Source organism: Leptonychotes weddellii, chromosome 4 (assembly GCF_054177405.1).
Source record: "Leptonychotes weddellii isolate Sample4059 chromosome 4, ASM5417740v2, whole genome shotgun sequence".
Classification (NCBI taxonomy): domain Eukaryota; kingdom Metazoa; phylum Chordata; class Mammalia; order Carnivora; family Phocidae; genus Leptonychotes; species Leptonychotes weddellii.
The window spans coordinates 37,172,249-37,192,990 of NC_138372.1; the positions used below are offsets into that span (position 1 = coordinate 37,172,249).

Genomic DNA, 20,742 nt, shown 5'->3' on the forward strand with positions numbered 1-20,742 from the left:
CATTTCTGCCCTTAGAGACTCTATGGTGCCATTAATTGATTTCTCCATTCTAGCCATTGTCTTCACAATTGCTAGCCTGAATTCCCTCTCCGACATCTTGGTTATATCTGCATCCATTTGTAAATCTGCAGCATAAGTCATAATCTCTGAGTCTTTTCTATTTTGGGTGCTCCTCCTCCTAGTCATTCTGTTGATGGGTGTTTGAGGGAATGTATAGAGTCCAAATTATTGACCACAACCCAAGCAAGATGCACCTGTTTTCTGGGACCTTAGGGTTGCTGGCCTCTTGTTTTCCCAGCCTGTCTTCTGCGGGAGGGGCCTGCTGTGCTGTTACTCAGGCAACCCTGTTTGGGCGGAGTTGCCCTGCCCCCCTGTGGCAGGGGATATGCTCAGCGGGAATCAGTCTTTGGGGCTTTTGTTCTCTGGCGGCTTTCCGTGTCTCTTCCGTAAGTCAGAGCAGAAGAGACCATTTCCAACCCTCTGCCTCAGAGCAGAGAGACCGCAGTCTGTTCTTCAGTGAGCTCTCCAGGCCACACCATCTCCATTTCTGTCGGGGCTGCTATAAACTGCAGCATCCTCGGTTGTGCGCCCCTCCGCAGCACTCCCAGTCCTGCCTCCAGGTTGGGCACGTCTCTGCCCTTTGTGCTTCTAAAACCGCCAGCCGCTCCCAGTTCTTGCACGCAACCCCGCTGCTTGGGCCCGGGGGCTGCCCTAAAGTCCTTTCCCCGTGCTACCGGTCTGCGAGTCTGTGCGGGTCTGCAGCACGCGAGGCTGTCGCTCACCGGCAGTGTAGGATCCCCAGGGCCAGGCTCCCTCCCGCTGCCGTTTATCCTCCGATATCTGCCATCTGCCCGCGGAATCACAGCTCCCCGCTTCATACCTCAAAACCAACCGCCTGCGATATTCTGCTTGTGGAGATCCAGATCTTCTTACGTCTCAGGCTGGTTTCGTGGGTGCTAAGAGTGGTCTGGTAGATATGCAGCTCAATTCCAGGGACCAGTTGAAATAGGGTCCCCTACTCCTCCGCCATCTTTCCCCCCTCCTTATCCTGAAAGTAGGTGTCTTAAAACTCGTAATATTACTTTAAGTTTAAATGTTTTATTTACATCTAAACCAGAATTTAATATAATTCTACTTTCCTGATTTTAATGGAAACAAGCTTATCAATATTTTCAAAATCTACTTGTAAAAAAATTTACCATTAAAAGTTTGTAAAAACATGTATATAGAGGTGCATATTCTTCCTTTCACCTCGGGCTTCACCATTTCAACATAGCACTGTAAAAACCTAACTCCAGAGCTTAAATAATTGGGCTATAGCTTTGGCCAAAATGAATACTTTTAACATATCAGTTTTTCATCCCTTCTCTTCTCTTCAAATTATTCTACATTATTTAGTTTTAGGATGTAAAATAGGAGGTATAGTTTCTTCTTACTTTGTAACTATCTTGTATGTAAAACATCATATAGTAAGTAACTTTTCAGAATATATTACAGATTACTTAGTTTGCTAGCCTGTACTCGCAGCAACCTATCAACAATTTACATTAAAAATTTGTCTGCAGGTGCCTGGCTGGCTCAGTTGATAGAGCATGTGACTCTTAGTCTTGGGGTTGTGAGTTTGAGCCCCATGTTGGGTATAGAGATTACTTAAAAAAATTTTTGTCTCAACCCTAATATCCATGAACAGATGAGTGGATAAACAGAAATGTGGTATATGTACACAATGTAATACTATTCAGCACTGAAATGGAATGAAGTCCTGTTATGCACTCTAACATGGATGAAGCTTATAAATGTTAATCTAAGTGGAAAAAGCTAATCACAAAAGATCACATATTGTATGATTCCACGAACATAAAATGTCCAGAATAGGCAAATTTAGAGGGACAAAGGGGTGCATGGGTGGCCCAGTTGGTTAAGTGTCTGCCTTCAGCTCAGGTCATGATCCCAGGGTCCTGGGATTGAGCCCTACGTGGGGTTCCATGCTCAGCGAGGAGTCTGCTTCTCCTTCTCCCTCTCCCCCTGTTCCTACCACCCCCACTTGTGCTCTCTCTCACATTCTCTGTCTCAAATAAATAAAATCATATATTTTATATATAATATGTATATATATTATATATAAAATCATGTATCATATATATCATATATATAATGATGGTAGGGGGAAAATGGGATTGACTATTAATAGGTATGGGATTTCTTTTTAGGGTGATGAAAATATTCTAAAATAGTTTGTGGTTATGGTTGGAGAGTTGAGTTATACATTTTAAGTGGGTGATTTATATGATATATGAATTATATACCCAGAAAGCTATCGTACATAAAACAAAAACAACCCATCCCCCATCAGTCCCTATTTCACTCAAAGCACACACAAACACAGATGCACCGTCCATGAATCCAATCCTACTTGTTCAGGTCATGATTCACCACATCTTGAGAACCTTCCCTGACCTCCAGGCTGAGTTAGGGATTACTCAACAATCCCACATTCCTCCTTTCTGCTATCACAGCACACTTCACATACTGCATTTGTGCTGCTGCATGCATGACTCCCTGGGGATGGAGGCGTCAGACATAGTCTTGCCTTGAAGAGCTCAACTATAAACATGATCTGAAGGGCAAGATCAAAGCTAGAGGGTGTTTGGGGAACAAAGGAAAAAAAGTAGTCAATTCTAACTTGGTGGGTTGGGATGGGATTAAAGTGTAATAAGAAAGGCATCCTTGAGATGTTTAGGAATCAGTTGTATCTTGAAGGATGAATCAGACTTGGACAGGCAGACATTGAAGCAAGGTTAGGAACATCACATTGGGAATCATGGAAGTGACTCAGGACCAGGAGTCAAAATCCTCACTCTGCCCCGTGTAACACTTGGAAAGTCCCTGCTCCTTGCTGGGCCTCAGGTTCCTAGAAATTAAAGGTAAGTGTTTGACTAGGTGGTATCTGATACTCTTGATACCATGCTGAGCTCCTATAGTCTTATGTTCCCCTATATTATTTCATTGATTCAGCAAATATGTATTGACCACCCATTATGTGGCACTGAGAATACAACATAAGGGTACAATAAGGCATTTTTATGCAGCTGGGGTGAGTGTCATCAAGGTCAAGTGCAAGCTGCTATGAAAGTGAGTAACAAGGAGATGTGCCCAACTGAGAAGGAAGAACACTCTTTCTGAGAGTGTGGCATTTGAACTGAGCTCTGAAGGATGAGGAGAGTGGGTGTGTCCCATACCAGGTAGAGGGGGATAGCACACAAAAAAGGTCAGGGTCATAAGGGATGAGGCTCAGTTGAGGGGCTGAACAGAGCCAAGTGACACAGCAGTGGAAGTAGGAATGGGGCTGGAATGAGAGTGATAATCAGATCACCAAGAGCCTTATAAGTCACAGAAAGAACTTTGATCTTTCTCTTAAGAGTAATGGGATGTGGAAGCAACCTAAGTGTCCATAGATAGATGAATGGATAAAGTAGGTGTGGTATATCATACAATAGAGTATTACTCAGCCATAAAAAAGAATGAAATCTTGGGGGCGCCTGGCTGGCTCAGTCACCAGAGAATCTGACTCTTGATCTTAGGGTCATGAGTTCAAGTCCCACGTTGGGTGTAGAGATTGCTTAAAAAAAAAAAAAAGAATGAAATCTTGCCATTTGCAACATGAATGTACCTAGGAGGTATATTGCTAAGTGAGGTAAGTCAGACAGAGAAAGATAAATACTATATGATTTCACTTATATTTGAACAAACTTCTAGTTATAAAATAAATAACAGAGATCAAAAGTACAGCATAGGGAATATAGTTAATATTGTGATCACTTTGTATGGTGACAGATGGTAACTATACTTACCATGGTGAGCATTTTATAATGTGTGTAATCATTGAATCACTCAGTTGTACACCTGAAACTAACATAATATTGTATGTCAACTATACTTTAAAAATGTGAAAAAAAGAGTAATGGATGGATAAACAAAAAGTGGTATATTCATTAAATGGAATATTATTCAGCCATAAAAAGGAATAAAGCACTGACCCATGCTATATTATGGATGAATCTTGAAATATTACAAAATCTTGAAAACATTATGCTAAATGAAAGACCACATATTGTATTAAATGTCCAGCATATGCGAATCCATAGAGAATCCATGAAATACTCTAAATTTGAAGTAGGGTGAAAAAAAAAAGTTTCAAAAAAGGAAAAGAAAAAATACCCAACTCTTTCGGTGTTAGTGTTAGTGAAGGAGAGCCATGTGGCATGGTGTTTGTAGTTGAAGGGTGTATAGGGAGTTGTAGGAGCCTTTCCCTTTAGAAAGCATCTTGTTTGCAGCACAATCCAGACTCAGCCTCAGCCCTCAATGGTGGACAGGAGGTGTTTCTTAACAGCTTCCTGGATAGTCACATACTACAAGGTAACTCCTTTCACCATCCAGGAAAGAGTACAACTTATTTTCAATTAGACTGCAAATGCTACATTTTATTGATTCATAGAAGAATTTTTGTTATACTATGTTTCAAAATCTCCTGTTTGTTCAATTCAGTAAATTAAAAGGCCACTTTTATTTTTGTTGGTCTAGCTTTTGTGTGTGTGTTTAAAAATAACACCAATGAAGAGAGAAGCATGTTGTTAAAATTCTGATTTAAAAAATAGTGCTGCCAAGACTCTTTTGTGGTTTCAAATAGAAGAGCTAAAATATAAGAATCTATAATTTAATAATTATCTACCCTCTGAATTTAGAAACTCTAAGAATGAAACATAATTCTAAAAATTCAGTTATAAAAATTATCAGCCTTAACACTCAAAAAGACATCTTTAGTAGATTCAAAGAAGGATATAAAATATTTTAATATCTGATATTACTATTTGAGGAGACATAAACTAGCTGGCAAGTTTAGATCTCCTCAAGAATACTGGTTTCTTAAAATTTACTTTGCAACTTGGTTTGTTAAAGCACATGATATCATTTATGGCTTAAATAATCTGTATTTAGGGAAAGGGACAGGAAAACTGTGTTTATTCTTTAAAATTAAAGCTTTCTATATCTTGAATTTTAAAAATTTCAATTTTGACCTTGGGTATAGGAAAAATTTTCAATACTCTTCTATTATTTTCTTTCCAAAACACCTTTCTCTATTTAAAAATATTCAATGGCACCTACTGCCTGTAGAATCAAGCCCAAATCTTAGCTTGGCATTCAAAGCCTTCCACAATCTGGTTGTCTATTTTTCTAGTCTTATCTTCCATCATTCTGTCCCTTGCCAGACTCCCACTCCTGCTACATGAGACTAGGATTTAATCCCGAAACAAGCTCCCTCTTGCACGTGGATGTGTAATGCTGACCTCACTGCCTAAGTAGCCCTTCTACTTCTCTGCCAAGCAAAATACTGGTCATAGGTCAAGATCTAGCTCAGATTGCTTCTATCATACTACAACAAGTTCTTAAATGATTTCCCTGCAGTCCATCTTGTATATCACCTCTAAGCCAATCTTATTAAAACAATTGTTTTTATCCTTTTTTTTTTTAAGATTTTGTTTATTTATTTGACAGAGAGAGAGACATCGAGAGCAGGAACACAAGCAGGGGGAGTGGGAGAGGGAGAAGCAGGCCTCCTGCCGAGCAGGGAGCCCGATGTGGGACTTGATCCCAGGACCCTGGGATCATGACCTGAGCCGAAGGCAGACGCTTAACGACTGAGCCACCCAGGTGCCCTGTTTTTATCCTTTTATTATCAGCCAATGACTGGGAGTTCTAGTTCAATATAGCAAACTAAACAATTTAGATGTGGGAAATTCTTCAGCATGTGACTCTTAAGAATGAGGACATTCTCCTACATTATAACAAAATAACCACATTCATGAAATTTAACATTGATATAATATTACTAATACATACTTCATAGTCAAATGTCCCCAATTGTTCCAATAATGTTCTTTATAGTGAGAGAGAGAGAGAGAGAGAGAGAAAGAAGTCTAGTCTTCAATCAAGTATATCATGTTGCACTTAGCTGACATGTTTCTTTAGCCTCATTTAATAAAGAACATTTCCTTAGCCTTTTATTGGTTTTTCATGACATGGTTGTTTTTGGAGAATCCAGAACAGTTGCTTTGCAGAATATTCCTTAATTTGGGTTTATTTGATTGTTTTCTCATGATTAAATTTAGGTAATTTGGGGAGCACCTGGGTGGCTAAGTTGATTAAGCATCTGCCTTCGGCTCAGGTCATGATCCCAAGGTCTTGGAATCAAGCCCTGCGCTGAGCTCCCTGCTCAGCGGGGAGCCTACTTCTCCCTCTTTCTCTCCCTCTGCCACTCCCCCTTCTTGTGCTCTCTCTCTCAAGTTAATATGTAAAATCTTTAAAAAAAAACTTAGGTAAAATTGGAGGGGGAGGGCAGGAATACTGCACAGGAATTGTGTCCTTCTCAGTGCATCATAATGGGAGGCAAATAATGTCAATTGGTCCCATTTTTGGTGAAATAAATTCGATTACTTGGTTTTTAGAAGTCGGCTCTGGTGAGGGATGTCCCAGCCTGAAAGGCGCTCAGGTGGCTAAGTGGGGCAGAATCCTAGGTGGGACAGTATGATCTCAGGACTCACAGGAAGACCAGGCATGCCTGAGTGCAGCAGAGTTCCTAGGCATCAGAGCACAGAAGCTGGCTGCAAGCAGTGAGCCCAGGAGTGGGCTTTCAGTTTGGGGTTGCCATAAACTGTGAACTGGAATACAGTCAGGTGACTGCTCTCCAGGCAGGGGTCCAACAAGCAGCAGAACTGACAAGACCCCCATTCCTCACCTGGGAGGAGTGGCACAGGAGCACACTGCAGGAGTCTGTAAGGTTTGGAGACTAGAAAAGGGGTCGTGTGCCTGAGATAGAAATGCCTGGTCACAGGCTGGGTGAGCAGAGAGTACAGACAGAGACCAATGAAGCAGGAGTGATTGACTGCTTTTCCCTGGGGTGCACTGAGGAATGAGGCCCTGAGCTTTCAGCTCCAGGGCCAGAGATTCGGAGGCTGCCATTTTCATTCTCATCCTCTAAAGCTGTGCAGAAAGCCTTTGGGAACAAAAGCCATATGGAGAAAACCAGAGCAGCTTACTTAGCCTGGCCCCCTGGCAAGGGCAGTGCAATTCCTCCCAGGGCAGACTCTTGAGAATCAGGGAAACAGGCCCCTCCCCAAGAAGATCAGCAAGAACATCCAACCAAGACCAAGTTTACTGATCAATGAGAACTGCAAAACTCCAGTGCTAGAGGAATATAGCATATAGAATTTGTGTTTTTTTCTCCATGATTTTTAGTCTTTAATTTAATTTTTTTCTCTTTCCTTTTTCAACCAATTTCTTATTTTATCAATTCATTTTTAAATCTTTTTTAATTTTCATTTTTGTAGTTACATTGTATCCCTTCATTGTATTTAATTTTATTTTTGTATATATATTTTCTTTCATTACAATTTTGGGATGAAGTTTCTTCTAACAGACCAAAATACACCCAGAATCTAATGTATGGCTCTGTTCTCTTCACCTATCTGATCGTATTTCATACTTTTTTTTTCTTCTTTTTTTTTGTTAAAGTCTTTTTTAATTTTCATCTTTACAGTTACATTCTATCCTTTCAATGTATTTAATTTTATTTTTGTGCGTGTGTGTATATATATGTATATATATATAAAAGTTTTTCTTTCTTTATAATTTTGGGATTGAGTTTTTAATAAACAGACCAAAATACACACAGGATCCAGTGTACTGCTCTATTCTGTCTGCTTGTCTGATTATATTCTTTTTTTTCCTTTCTTTTCTTTTGTTTCTTTAAAAAAAAATTTTTTTTTCAGTCTTGGGTCTCTTCCAATTTGTTTAGTGTATATTTCCCTGGGGTTGTTGTTGCCATTTTAGTATTTTGTTCTATTGTTCATCTGAGTGCATCTTGGCATTGGACAGGAGTCTGTAGGGTTTGGAGACTACAAAGGGGGTCATATGCCTGAGACAGAAATGCTTGGACAGAACGACAAGACAGAAAAACTCACCTCAGAAAAGAGAACAAGAGGCAGTACTGACTGGCCAGGGACCTAATCAGTATGGACTTAAGTAAGATGTCAGAACTAGAATTCAGAATAATGATTATAAAGATACTAGCTGGGCTTGAAAAAAGCATAGAAGACACTAGTGAATCCTTTTCTAGAGAAATAAAAGAACTAAAATCTATTCAAGTTGAAATAAAAAAGGCTATTAATGAGATGAAATAAAAAATGGAGGCTCTAGGGATGCTTGGGTGGCTCAGTTGGTTAAGCGTCTGCCTTTGGCTCAGGTCATGACCCCAGGGTCCTAGGACCGAGTCCCACATCAGGCTCCTTGCTCAGCAGGGAGCCTGCTTCTCCCTCTGCCTGCTGCTCACCCTGCTTGTGCTCTCTCTCTCTCTCTCTGACAAATAAATAAATAAATAAAATCTCTTAAAAAATGGAGGCTCCAACTGCTAGGATAAATGAGGAAGAAGAGAATTAGTAATATAAAAGACAAAATGATAGAGAATAAAAAAGCTGAGAAAAAGAGAGATAAACAACTACTAGATCATGAGTGGAGAATTTGAGAGATAAGTGATACCATAAAGCAAAACATTAGAATAATTGGGATCCAGAAGAAGAGGAGAGAGACGCACAGAAGGTATATTGGAGCAAACTGTATTGGAGAACTTCCTTAATCTGGGGAAGGAAACAGGTATGCAAGTCCAGGAGGCACAGAGAGCCCACTCTCAAAATCAATAAAAATACGTCAACACCCCGACATATAATAGTAAAACTTGCAAATCTCAGAGACAAAGAGAAAATCCTGAAAGCAGCTCAGGACAAGAGGTCTATAACCTACAAGGGTAGAAACATTAGATTGTCAGCAGACTTATCCACAGAGAGCTGGCAGGCCAGAAAGGAATGGCATGATATATTCAGGGTGCTAAATGAGAAAAATATGCAGCCAAGATACTTTATCCAGCTAGAATGTCATTCAAAATAGAAGCAGTGATAAAAAGCTTCCAGGACAAACAGAAACTAAAAAAAATTGTGATCACCAAACCAGCCCTAGAAATATTAAAAGGGATCCTTTAAGCAAAGAGAGAGCCCAAAAGTAACATACACCAGAAAGGAACAGAGACAATATACAGAAACAATGACTTTGCAGGTAATACAACAACACTAAATTCATATCTTTCAATGGTCACTCTGAATGTAAATGGGCTAAATGCCCCAATCAATAGACACAGGTATCAGATTGGATAAAAAAGCAAGACCCATTGATAGGCTGACTGCAAGAGACTCATTTTCCGGCCCAAAGACACCTCCAGATTTAAAGTGAGGGGGTGGAAAACCACTTATCATGCTAATAGACATCAAAAGAAAGCTAGGGTGGCAATCCTTATATCAGACAAATTAGATATTAAACCAAAGGCTGTAATAAGAGATGAGGAAGGATACTATATCATAATTAAAGGGTCTATCCAATAAAAAGATCTAACAATTGTAAATATTTATGCCCCTAACATGGCAGAGCCAATTATATAAGCCATTTAATAACAAAATCAAAGAAACACATCGACAACAATACAATAATAGTAGGGAACGTTATCACCCCACTCACTGCAATGGACAGATCATCTAAGCAGAAGATCAACAAGGAAACAAGGGCTTTGAATGACATACTGGACCAGATGGACTTCATAGATATATTCAGAACATTGCATCCTAAAGCAAAAGAATACTCATTCTTCTTGAGTGCACATGGAACATTCTTCGGAATAGATTACATATTGGGTCACAAATCAGGTCTCAACTGATACCAAAAGATTGGGATCATTCCCTGCATATTTTTGGACCACAATGCTTTGAAACTAGAACTCAATCACAAGAGTAAATTTGGACAGAACTCAAATACATGGAGGCTAAAGAGCATCCTACTAAAGAATGAATGGGTCAACCAGAAAATTAAAGAAGAATTTTTAAAAATTCATGGAAACAAATGAAAATGAAAACACAACTGTTCAAAACCTTTGGGATGTAGCAATGGTGGTTCTAAGAGGGAAGTATATGGCAATACAAGCCTTCCTCAAGAAACAAGAAAGGTTTCAAATATACAACCTAACATTAAACCTAAAGGAGCTGGAGAAAGAACACCAAATAAAGCCTAAACCCAGCAGAAGAAGAGAAATAATAAAGATTAGAGCAGAAATCAATGAAACCAAAAAACAGTAGAACAGACCAACAAAACTAGGAGCTGGTTCTTTGAAAGAATTAATAAGATTGAGGGGCGCGTGGGTGGCTTACTTGTTAGGCATCTGCCTTCAGCTCAGGTCATGGTCCCAGGGTCCTGGGATCGAGCCCCACATCAGGCTCCTTGCTTGGCGGGAAGCCTGCTTCTTCCTCCCCTGCTCCCCCTGCTTGTGTTCCTGCTCTCGCTGTGTCTCTCTCTGTCAAATAAATAAAAGCTTAAAAAAAAAAAGAATTAATAAGATTGATAAACCCCTAGCCAGACTTGTCAAAAAGAAAAGAGAAAGGACCCAAATAAATAAAATCATGAATGCAAGAGGAGAGATCACAACCAACACAGAAGAAATACAAACAATTATAAGAACATATTATGAGCAACTATATGCCAATAAATTAGGCAATCTGGAAGAAACGGATGCATTCCTAGAACATATAAGCTACCAAAACTGAAACAGGAAGAAATAGAAAACTTGAACAGACCCATAATCAGCAAGGAAATTGAAGCAGTAATCAAAAATCTCCCAACAGGGGCGCCTTGGTGGCTCAGTCATTAAGCGTCTGCCTTTGGCTCATGTCATGGTCCCAGGGTCCTGGGATCAAGCCCCACATCAGTCTTGCTGCTCGGCAGGAAGCCCGCTTCTCCCTCTCCCACTCCCCCTGCTTGTGTTCCCTCTCTCGCTGTGTCTCTCTTTGTCAAATAAATAAAATCTTAAAAAAAAAAAATCTCCCAACAAACAAGAGTCCAGGGCCAGATGGCTTCTCAGGGAAATTCTTCCAAACATTTAAAGAAGAATTAATACCTATCCTTCTGGAGCTGAATCAAAATGGAAGGAAAACTTCCAAACTCTCTATGAGGCCAGCATTACCTTGATCCCCAAACCAGACAAAGACCCCACCGAAAAGGAGAATTATAGACCAATATCCCTGATGAACATGAACAAAATTCTCACCAAAATACTAGCCAAGGATCCAAGAGTACATTGAAAGGATTATTCACCATGACCAAGTGGGATTTATTCCTTTGGTTCAACATCCGCAAATCAATCAATGTGATACACAACATAAATACAAGAAAGGACAAGAACCATATGATCCTCTCAATAGATGCAGAAAAAGTATTTGACAAAGTACAGCATTCTTTCTTGATTAAAACTCTTCACAGTGTAGGGAGAGAGGGAACATACCTCAATATCATAAAAGTCATATACATAAAGCCCACAGCAAATATTCTCAATGGGGAAAAACTGAGAGCTTTTCCCCTAAGGTCAGGAACATGGCAGGATAAAATCAATGCACAGAAATCAGTTGCATGTCTATACACTAACAATGAGACAAAAGAAAGAGAAATTAAGGAGTCGATCCCATCTACAATTGCACCCATAACATACCTAAGAATAAACCTAACCAAAGAGGCAAAGGAACTGTCCTCAGAAAACCATAGAACACTCATGAAAGAAACTGAGGGAGACACAAAGAAATGGAAAAATGTTCCATGCTTGTGGATTGGAAAAACAAATATTGTGAAGATGTCTATGCTACCTAGAGCAATCTACACATTCAGTGCAATCCCTATCAAAATACCATCAACTTTTTTCACAGAGCTGGAACAAATAATCCTAAAATTTGTATGGAACCAGAAAAGATGGTTCCTGATGGCTATTCCCTGAATAGCCAGAGGAATGTTGAAAAAAAAAACCCAAAGCTGGTGGCATCACAATCCCAGACTTCAAGCTCTATTACAAAGCTGTCATCATCAAGACAGTATGGTACTGGCACAAAAACAGACACATAGATCAATGGAACAGAATAGAGAGCCCAGAAATGGATCCTCAACTCTATGGTCAACTAATCTTCGACAAAGCAGGAAAGAATGCCCAATGGAAAAAAGAGTCTCCTCAAAAAATGGTGTTGGGAAAACTGGACAGCCACATGTAGAAGAATGAAACTGGACCATTTCCTTAAACCATACACAATAGACTCAAAATGGATGAAAGACCTAAATGTGAGACAGGAATCCATCAAAATCCTAGAGGAGAACACAAGCAGCAACCAATGTAACCTTGGCCACAGCAACTTCTTGCTAGACACGTCTCCAAAGGCAAGGGAAACAAAGGCAAAAATGAACTACTGGGACTTCATCAAGATAAAAAGTTTTTGCACAGCAAAGGAAACAGTCCAACAAAACCAAAAGGCAACCAACAGAATGGGAGAAGATATTTGCAAATGACTTATCAGATAAAGAGTTAGCATCCAAAATCTATAAAGAATTTATCAAACTCAACACCCAAAGAACAAATAATCCAATAAAGAAATGGGGAGAAGACAGGAACAGACATTTCTCCAAAGAAGACATCCAAATGGCCAACAGACACATGAAAAAATGTTCAACATCCCTCAGCATCATGGAAATACAAATCAAAACCACAATGAGATAACACCTCACACCAGTCAGAATGGCTAAAATTAATAAGTAAGGAAAAGACAGATGTTGGTGAGGATGCATAGAAAGGGGAACCCTCTTACATTGTTGCTGGGAATGCAAGCTGGTGCAGCCATTCTGGAAAACAGTATGGAGGTTCCTCAAAAAGTTAAAATGGAGCTACTCTATGACCCGGCAATTGCACTACTGGGTATTTACCCCAAAGATACAAATGCATTGATCCAAAGGGCCATGTGCACCCCAATGTTTATAGCAGCAATATCCACAATAGCCAAAAACTATGGAAAGAGCCCAGATGTCATCAACAGATGAATGGATAAAGAAGAGGTGGTATAAATATATAAATATACATATACATACATACACACACACACACACACACACACAATGGAATCCTACTCAGCCATCAAAAAAATGAAATCTTATTATTCACAATGATGTGGATGGAACTAGAGGGTATTATGCTAAGCGAAATAAGTCAATCAGAGAAAGACAATTGTTATATGATCTCACTGATATGTGGAATTTAAGAAACAAAACAGAGGATCATAGGGGAAGAGAGAAAAAATAAAACAAGATGAAATCAGAGATGGAGACAAACCATAAGAGACTCTAAATCATAGGAAACAAACAGGGTTGCTGGAGGGGGAAGGAGGTGGGGGGACGGGGTAACTGAGTGATGGACATTAAGGGGGGCACGTGAGGTAACGAGCACTGGGTATTATATAAGACTGATAAATCACTGACCTCTATCTCAGAAATCAATAATACATTATATGTTAATTAATTGTATTTAAATTTAAAAAATAAGAAAACAAATTTGATCACTTTGATCACTTTTAGTTTTCAGTGGAAAAGTAGTTTCTTCTCTTTTTGTACATAATCTGTGAATATGTACAGATACTTTGAGACTGTGAATATCATGTTCTCAACTATCTTAAACTTAGTGTTTTAGTACACATTGACTTCTTGCATAAATCATTACTAAGCAGATTGCAAATAGTGATTTCCTAATTCTATCATTCTTTCTACATTTATCAGTTGGCTTTCTGTCCTTACCACTTTAATTTTTTTTTAAAGATTTTATTTATTTATTTGAGAGAGAGAGAATGAGAGAGAGCATGAGAGGGAGGAGGGTCAGAGGGAGAAGCAGACTCCCTGCTGTGCAGGGAGCCCGATGTGGGACTCGATCCTGGGACTCCAGGATCATGACCTGAGCCGAAGGCAGTCGCTTAACCAACTGAGCCATCCAGGCGCCCACCACTTTAATTTTTTAAAAAAGTTATCAGGATGGATTCATGGATCCTTTTTTTTTTTTTTTCTTATGTTAATCCCCATACATTACATCATTAGTTTTAGATCATGGATCCTTTTTTACTCAATATGTTACAATTTATTATTACTCATTTTGTCCTCAAATTTTCCCTAATTTGACACGTGGGAGCCTCTTTAAACTAGCTCAGGTGTCCTTCTGACATAGTCCCATCAATTTATGAGTACTCTCTTACTTTAGGTGCAAGAAAATGTTTCAGGTTTACTTCATACTTTCCTTGCCCCAGTCCTATAATTAATCATTTCTTTCTTTTTTTTTTTTTTTAGGATTTTTTATTTATTTATTTGACATAGACACAGCGAGAGAGGGAACACAAGCAGGGGGAGTGGAAGAGGGAGAAGCAGGCTTCCCGCTGAGCAGGGAGCCCGATGTGGGGCTCAATCCCAGGACCACGGGACCATGACCTGAGCTGAAGGCAGATGCTTAACGACTGAGCCACCCAGGAGCCCCTAATTAATCATTTCTTCAAGGAATATTGTTCTTTTGAGTGGAGAATAGTTTTTAGAAACCAAGTCTGGGCATTAACTGTGTTGATACATGGGATGAGGTATCAGTATTAGGAAATATAGTATGAACACATATAGTATAAAGATACTAATGCTAAAAATAGTATTACAAGTATCAGTGTAAATAAATAAATACACGCACAAACACACAATGTATATACATACATACTAATACTTCTAATTCCAACCCAATACTACATCACGGGGTTTTTTTCTTTTCTTCTGCAGCCCTAGTCTGCATGAAGGTCAGCTAAGGCTCCTCTAAGAAGTGATATTTGAGATGAAATCAGAATAATATTTAAGAGCCAGATATATAAACTCTAGAAGCAGATCTTTACAAGCAGACAGAACAAGTACAAAGGCCTAAGGCAGAAATAAGTGTGGTACATTGGAGAAATGGAATGGCCAGGGTGGATGGAATGTATTGAACAAGGAAGTGTTTCAAAACCAAGTCAATGAGGCAGGAAGCAGTTGCCTCACATAAAGCTGTATAGGGTATGTTAAGGAGTTTGGAATGTATTTTAGCACAGCAAAAGGACATTGGAAGTTTTTGAGAAAGGGATTATGGTAATCTGATTTATATTTCAAAATATTACTCTGGATGTTGTATAGAGAATGAATTGTTCAAGGGCAAGAGAAAAAAAGCAGGGAAATAATTATGACACGTGACAAGATAAAATGATGACTAAGATTAGAGTAGCAACAGATGAGATATAAGAGAATAAATCTGAGGGATATTTTGGAGGCAGAGCTAACAGGAATAATCCTGAATTCTCAAATGGTTTTTATACATCTACTATGTGCTATGCATTGTGGTAAATCCTGGGGATAGAAACATTAAGAAGAGACAAACCCTATTTGTAAGGGGTTCATAATCTAGTGGTTGGGGGATAGATACATGAATAACTTTAATGTAGTGTGGTGAACACATAACCATAGAGTTAACAATAACATCTATTGAATTCAGTACTAGATAAAGTGTAAGTACAGAGGAAGAAGGAAATGACTGTGCCTGAATGCAGAAAGTGGTTATAGAAGACTTCATAAAGGACATAGAGAACTGTCTTTTTTTCCAGTTTGTTGAGATATAATTGACATATAACATTGTGTAAGTTTAAGGTGTACAACATGCTAATTTGATACATATATACTGTAAAATGATTACCACCATAGTGTTAGCTAATACTTCTATCACGTCCCATATTACCATTTCTTTTTTGTGATGACATTTAAGATCTACTCTCTTAGCAACTTCTAAATATGTAATATTACGAGTATTATTAACTACAATCACCATGCTGTACATTACATCCCCAGAACTTATTATTCTTATAACTAGAAGTTTGTACCCCTTGACCACAAAGAACTATCTTCTAAAGATAAAGGAGTGCAGAATAAAATAGACATAGGTGGATGAAACAGCTTGGTGAATTCCAGAAATCCTTAGGATGACTAGAACCTAGAGTTTAAGAAAGGGATTCGAGTTAGGTGGAAGCAATTGAGGGGTTTTAAGTGAGGTGAGATAATATTAGATTTGCATTTATAAAGTATCACTCTGGTTTTATAAGAAAAAAGATTTGAGAAATAGGTTGATTTCCCCAACTGAGTTCTTGAAAGAAGTTTCCACACTACAGAGGTGGGAAGGGAAATTCAGTTTGGTGATTTTTTTTTTAAATTCCAGTACAATTAATTACAATATAGTGATTCAACAGTTCCATATATTACTCAGTGCTCATCAAGATAAGTGTACTTTTTTTTTTTAAGATTTTATTTATTTGAGAGAGATAGAGAGAAAGAGCACATGAAAGGGGGGAGGGTCAGAGGGAGAAGCAGACTCCCTGCTGAGCAGGGAGCCCGATGCAGGACTCGATCCTGGGACTCCAGGATCATGACCTGAGCCAAAGGCAGTCGCTTAACCAACTGAGCCACCCAGGCGCCCAAGATAACTGTACTCTAAATCCCCTTCACCTGTTTCACCCATGCCCCCACTCACCTCCCCATCTGTTCGTTCTCTATAGTTAAGAGTATGTTTTTTGGTTTATCTTTTTCTCCTTCTTTGTTTGCCATTTTGTTAAATTCTACATATGAGTGAAATCATATGGTATTTGTCTTTCCCTGACTGGCTTATTTCGCTTAGCATTATGCTCTTTAGATCCATCCATGGTGTTGCAAATGGCAAGATTTAATTATTTTTGTGACTGAATACTATTCCATTGTGTGTGTGTGTGTGTGTGTGTATACATATATGTGTATGTACCCCAATAAACAGAGGGGGTGAATGGATCCTTTTGAATGCATGTTTTTGGATTATTTTTGGGTAAATACCCAGTAGGGTGATTACTGGATCAAAGGATAGCTCTATTTATAATTTCTTGAGGAACCTCCATGCTGTCTTCCAAAGTGGCTGCACCAGTTTGCATTCCCACCAACAGTGCAAGAGGGTTCCTTTTTCTCCACATTCTCACCAATACCTGTTACTTCTTGTGTTTTTTATTTTAGCCATTCTTACAGGTGTGAGGTGATACCACATTGTGGTTTTGATTTGTATTTCCCTGATGATCAGTGGTGTTGAGCATCTTTTCATGTGTCTGTTGGCCATTTGGATGTCTTCTTTGGAGAAAGGTCTGTTCATGTCTTCTGCCCTTTTTTTTAAAGATTTAATTAATTTATTTATTTATTTGAGAGAGAGAGAAAAAGAGAGCACAAGCAGGGGGAAGCAGCAGAGGGAGAGGGAGAAGCAAACTCCCACCAAGCAAGGAGCCCAATGCAGGACTCGATCCCAGGATCCCAGGATCATGACCCAAGCTGAAGGCAGATGCCCAACTGACTGAGCCACCCAGGCGCCCCCTTCTGCTCATTTTTAATTGGACTATTTGTTTTTTGGGTGTTGAGTTGTATCAGTTCTTTATATATTCTAGGTATTAACAACTTATCAGCTATGTCATTTGCAAATATCTTCTCCCATTCAGTAGGTTATCTTTAGTTTTATTTGTTGTTTATTTTGCTGTGCAGAAGCTTTTTATTTTGATGTAGTGCAATAGTTTATTTTTGCTTTTATTTCCCTTGCCCAAGGGGACATATCTAGAAAGATGTAGCTACAGCCAATGTCCAAGAAATTACTGTCTGTCCTCTCTTCTAGGATTTTTATGATTTCAGGATTCACATTTAGGTCTTTAATCCATTTTGAATTTTGGTGTATGGTGTAAGAAAGTGGTCCAGTTTCATTCTTTTGCATATAGCTGTCTAGTTTTCCCAATACCATTTGTTGAAGAGACTGTCTTCTTCCCATTGGATATTCTTTCCTGCTTTGTCGAAGATTAACTGACCCTATAATCATGGGTTTATTTCTGGGCCCTCTATTCTGTTCTATTGATCCATGTGTCTATTTTTGTGCTGATACTACACTGTTTTGATTACCCAAGCTGTGTAGTATATCTTCATATCTGGGATGGTGATGCTTTCAGTTTTTTCTTTTTCAAGCTTGCACTGGCTATTTGGGGTCTTCTATGGTTTCATACAATTTTAAGATCATTTGTTCTAGTTCTGTGAAAAATGCTGTTGGTATTTTGATATGGATTGCATTAAATCTGTAGATTGCTTTGGGTAGTATGGACATTTTAACAATATTTCTTTTTCCAATCCATGAGCATGGAATATCTTTCCATTTTCTTGTGTCATCTTCAGTTTCTTTCATTAGTGTTTTATGGTTTTCAGAGTACAGGTCTTTCACCTCCTTGGTTAAGTTGATTCCCAGTACTTTACTATTTTTGGTGCAATTGTAAATGGGATTGTTTTCTTAATTTCTCTTTCTGCTATTTCATTATTAGTGTATAGAAATGCAACAGATTTCTGTATATTTGATTTTGTACTCTGTGACTTTACTGAAGATCCATTTATTAGTTCTAGTATTTTTTTTTTTGCTGGAATCTTTAGGTTTTTTTATATATAGTATCATGTCATCTGCAAATAGTGAGAGTTTTACATCTTTCTTACTAATTTGGATGCCTTTTATTTCTTTTTGTTGTCTGATTGCTTTGGCTAGGATTTCCAGTACTGTGTTGAATGAATGCAGTGAGAGTGGACATCCTTCTCTTGTTCCTGATCTTAGAGGACAAGCTCTCAGTTGTTTGTTTGTTTTTACCAGTGAGGATGATGTTAGCTGTGGGTTTTTCATATATGGCCTTTATTACATTGAGGTATATTCCTTCTACTTTGTTGAGGGTTTTTAACATGAAGGGATATTGTACTTTGTCAAATGTTTTTTCTGCATATATTGAAATGATCTATTGTTTTTATCCTTTCTTTTGTTGATATGATGTATTATGTTGATTGATTTGTGAATATTGAACCATCCCTGTATCCCAGGAATAAATCCCCCTTGGTCATAATTAATGGTTGTTTTAATGTATTGTTGGATTTGATTTGCTAATATTTTGTTGAGGATTTTTGCATCTATGTTCATCAGAGATATTGGCCTGTAGTTCTATTTTTTAGTGACTTTATCCAGTTTTGGAAACAGGATAATGCTGATTTTTTTTATTAGTATCAGTATTTGTTTATTCTGGGAACTCACATCTGAATTTTTATATTTTTCATGGTACTTCTGTGGATTTTAAAATATAAAAGCAAGCAAAGCAGATATTTTCCCCAAAGAACACAAGCTTTACTGCTTTCCAGTTTTTTTGTTTTTTGTTTTTAATCTCTGGGCTGCTGATGCAGATATTATCATAATCTTCAAGAGCATCTGACCATTTCTTGAAGACACAACTTAATGCATCAGCTTTGACAGATGCTTTTATTCCCAACTTTATAGAGGTAAAACTGAAAAATAAAATTGTATATATTTAACATGTACAACATGATGATATATGCACACATTGTAAAACATTTACCACAATTAAGTTAATTAACACTTCCATCACCTTCCATAGTTACCTTTTTTTAGTGTGTTTGGTGAGAAAGTTTAAGATCTACTCTCTTAGCAAATTCCAAGTATACAATACAGTACTGTTAACTATAGTCACTATGCTGTACATCAGATCCTCAGGACTTACTCATCTTATGCTTGAAAACTTGACTGTTGACTAATATCTCCCCATTTCTCCAACCCCAGCTCCTGGTAATGGTGATTCTACTCTCTGTTTCTATAAATGCATTTTTTTTTTTTTAGATTTCACATGTAAGTGATAGCACATAGTATTTGTCTTTCTCTGTTTGGCTTATCTCACTTAGCATAATGCCTTCCAACATTCCAGTGTGTGTGTGTGTGTGTTATTTTCTTTAGCCATTCATTCGTTGATGAATATTTAGGTTGTTTCCAAGTTTTGGCTATTGTAAATAATGCTGCAAGGAACACAGGGGTACAGAAACTTCTTCAAGATACTGATTTTGTCATTTAAAGAAGAATTAATACCTATTCTTCTGAAACTGTTCCAAAAAATAGAAAAGGAAGGAAAACTTCCAAACTCATTTTATGAGGCCAGCATTACCTTGATACCAAAATCAGACAAAGACCCCATCAAAAAGGAGAATTGCAGACCAATATCCCTGATGAACATGGATGCAAAAATTCTCACCAAAATACTAACCAATAGGATCCAACAGTACGTTAAAAGGATTATTCACCACGACCAAGTGGGATTTATTCCTGGGCTGCAAGGTTGGTTCAATATCTGCAAATCAATCAATGTGATACAATACATTAATAAAAGAAAGAACAAGAACCACATGATGCTCTCAATAGATGCAGAAAAAGCATTTCACAAAGTACAGCATCCTTTCTTGATCAAAACTCTTCACAGTGTAGGGACAGAGGGTACATACCTCAATATCATAATAGCCATCTATGAAAGACCCACAGCGAATATCATTCTTAGTGGGGAAAAACTGACAGCTTTCCCCCTAAGGTCAGGAACACGGCAGGGATGTCCACTATCACCACTGCTATTCAACATGGTACTAGAAGTCCTGGCCACAGCAATCAGACAACAAAAAGAAATAAAAGGCATCCAAATTGGCAAAGAAAAAGTCAAACTCTCACTCTCTGCAGATGATATGATACTTTCTGTGGAAAACCCAAAAGACTCCACTCCAAAACTGCTAGAACTCATACAGGAATTCAGTAAAGTGGCAGGATATAAAATCAATGCACAGAAATCAGTGGCATTTATATACACCAACAACAAGACAGAAGAAAGAGAAATTAAGGAGTCGATCCCA

General features: G+C 38.3%; 1 protein-coding gene across 10 annotated transcripts in view; it reads left to right on the forward strand.

The window, feature by feature from the left end:
- The window catches only part of C4H1orf185 (chromosome 4 C1orf185 homolog), a 206,602-nt gene that overhangs the window by 149,806 nt on the left and 36,054 nt on the right, over positions 1 to 20,742 (forward strand). The window lies entirely within an intron of this gene.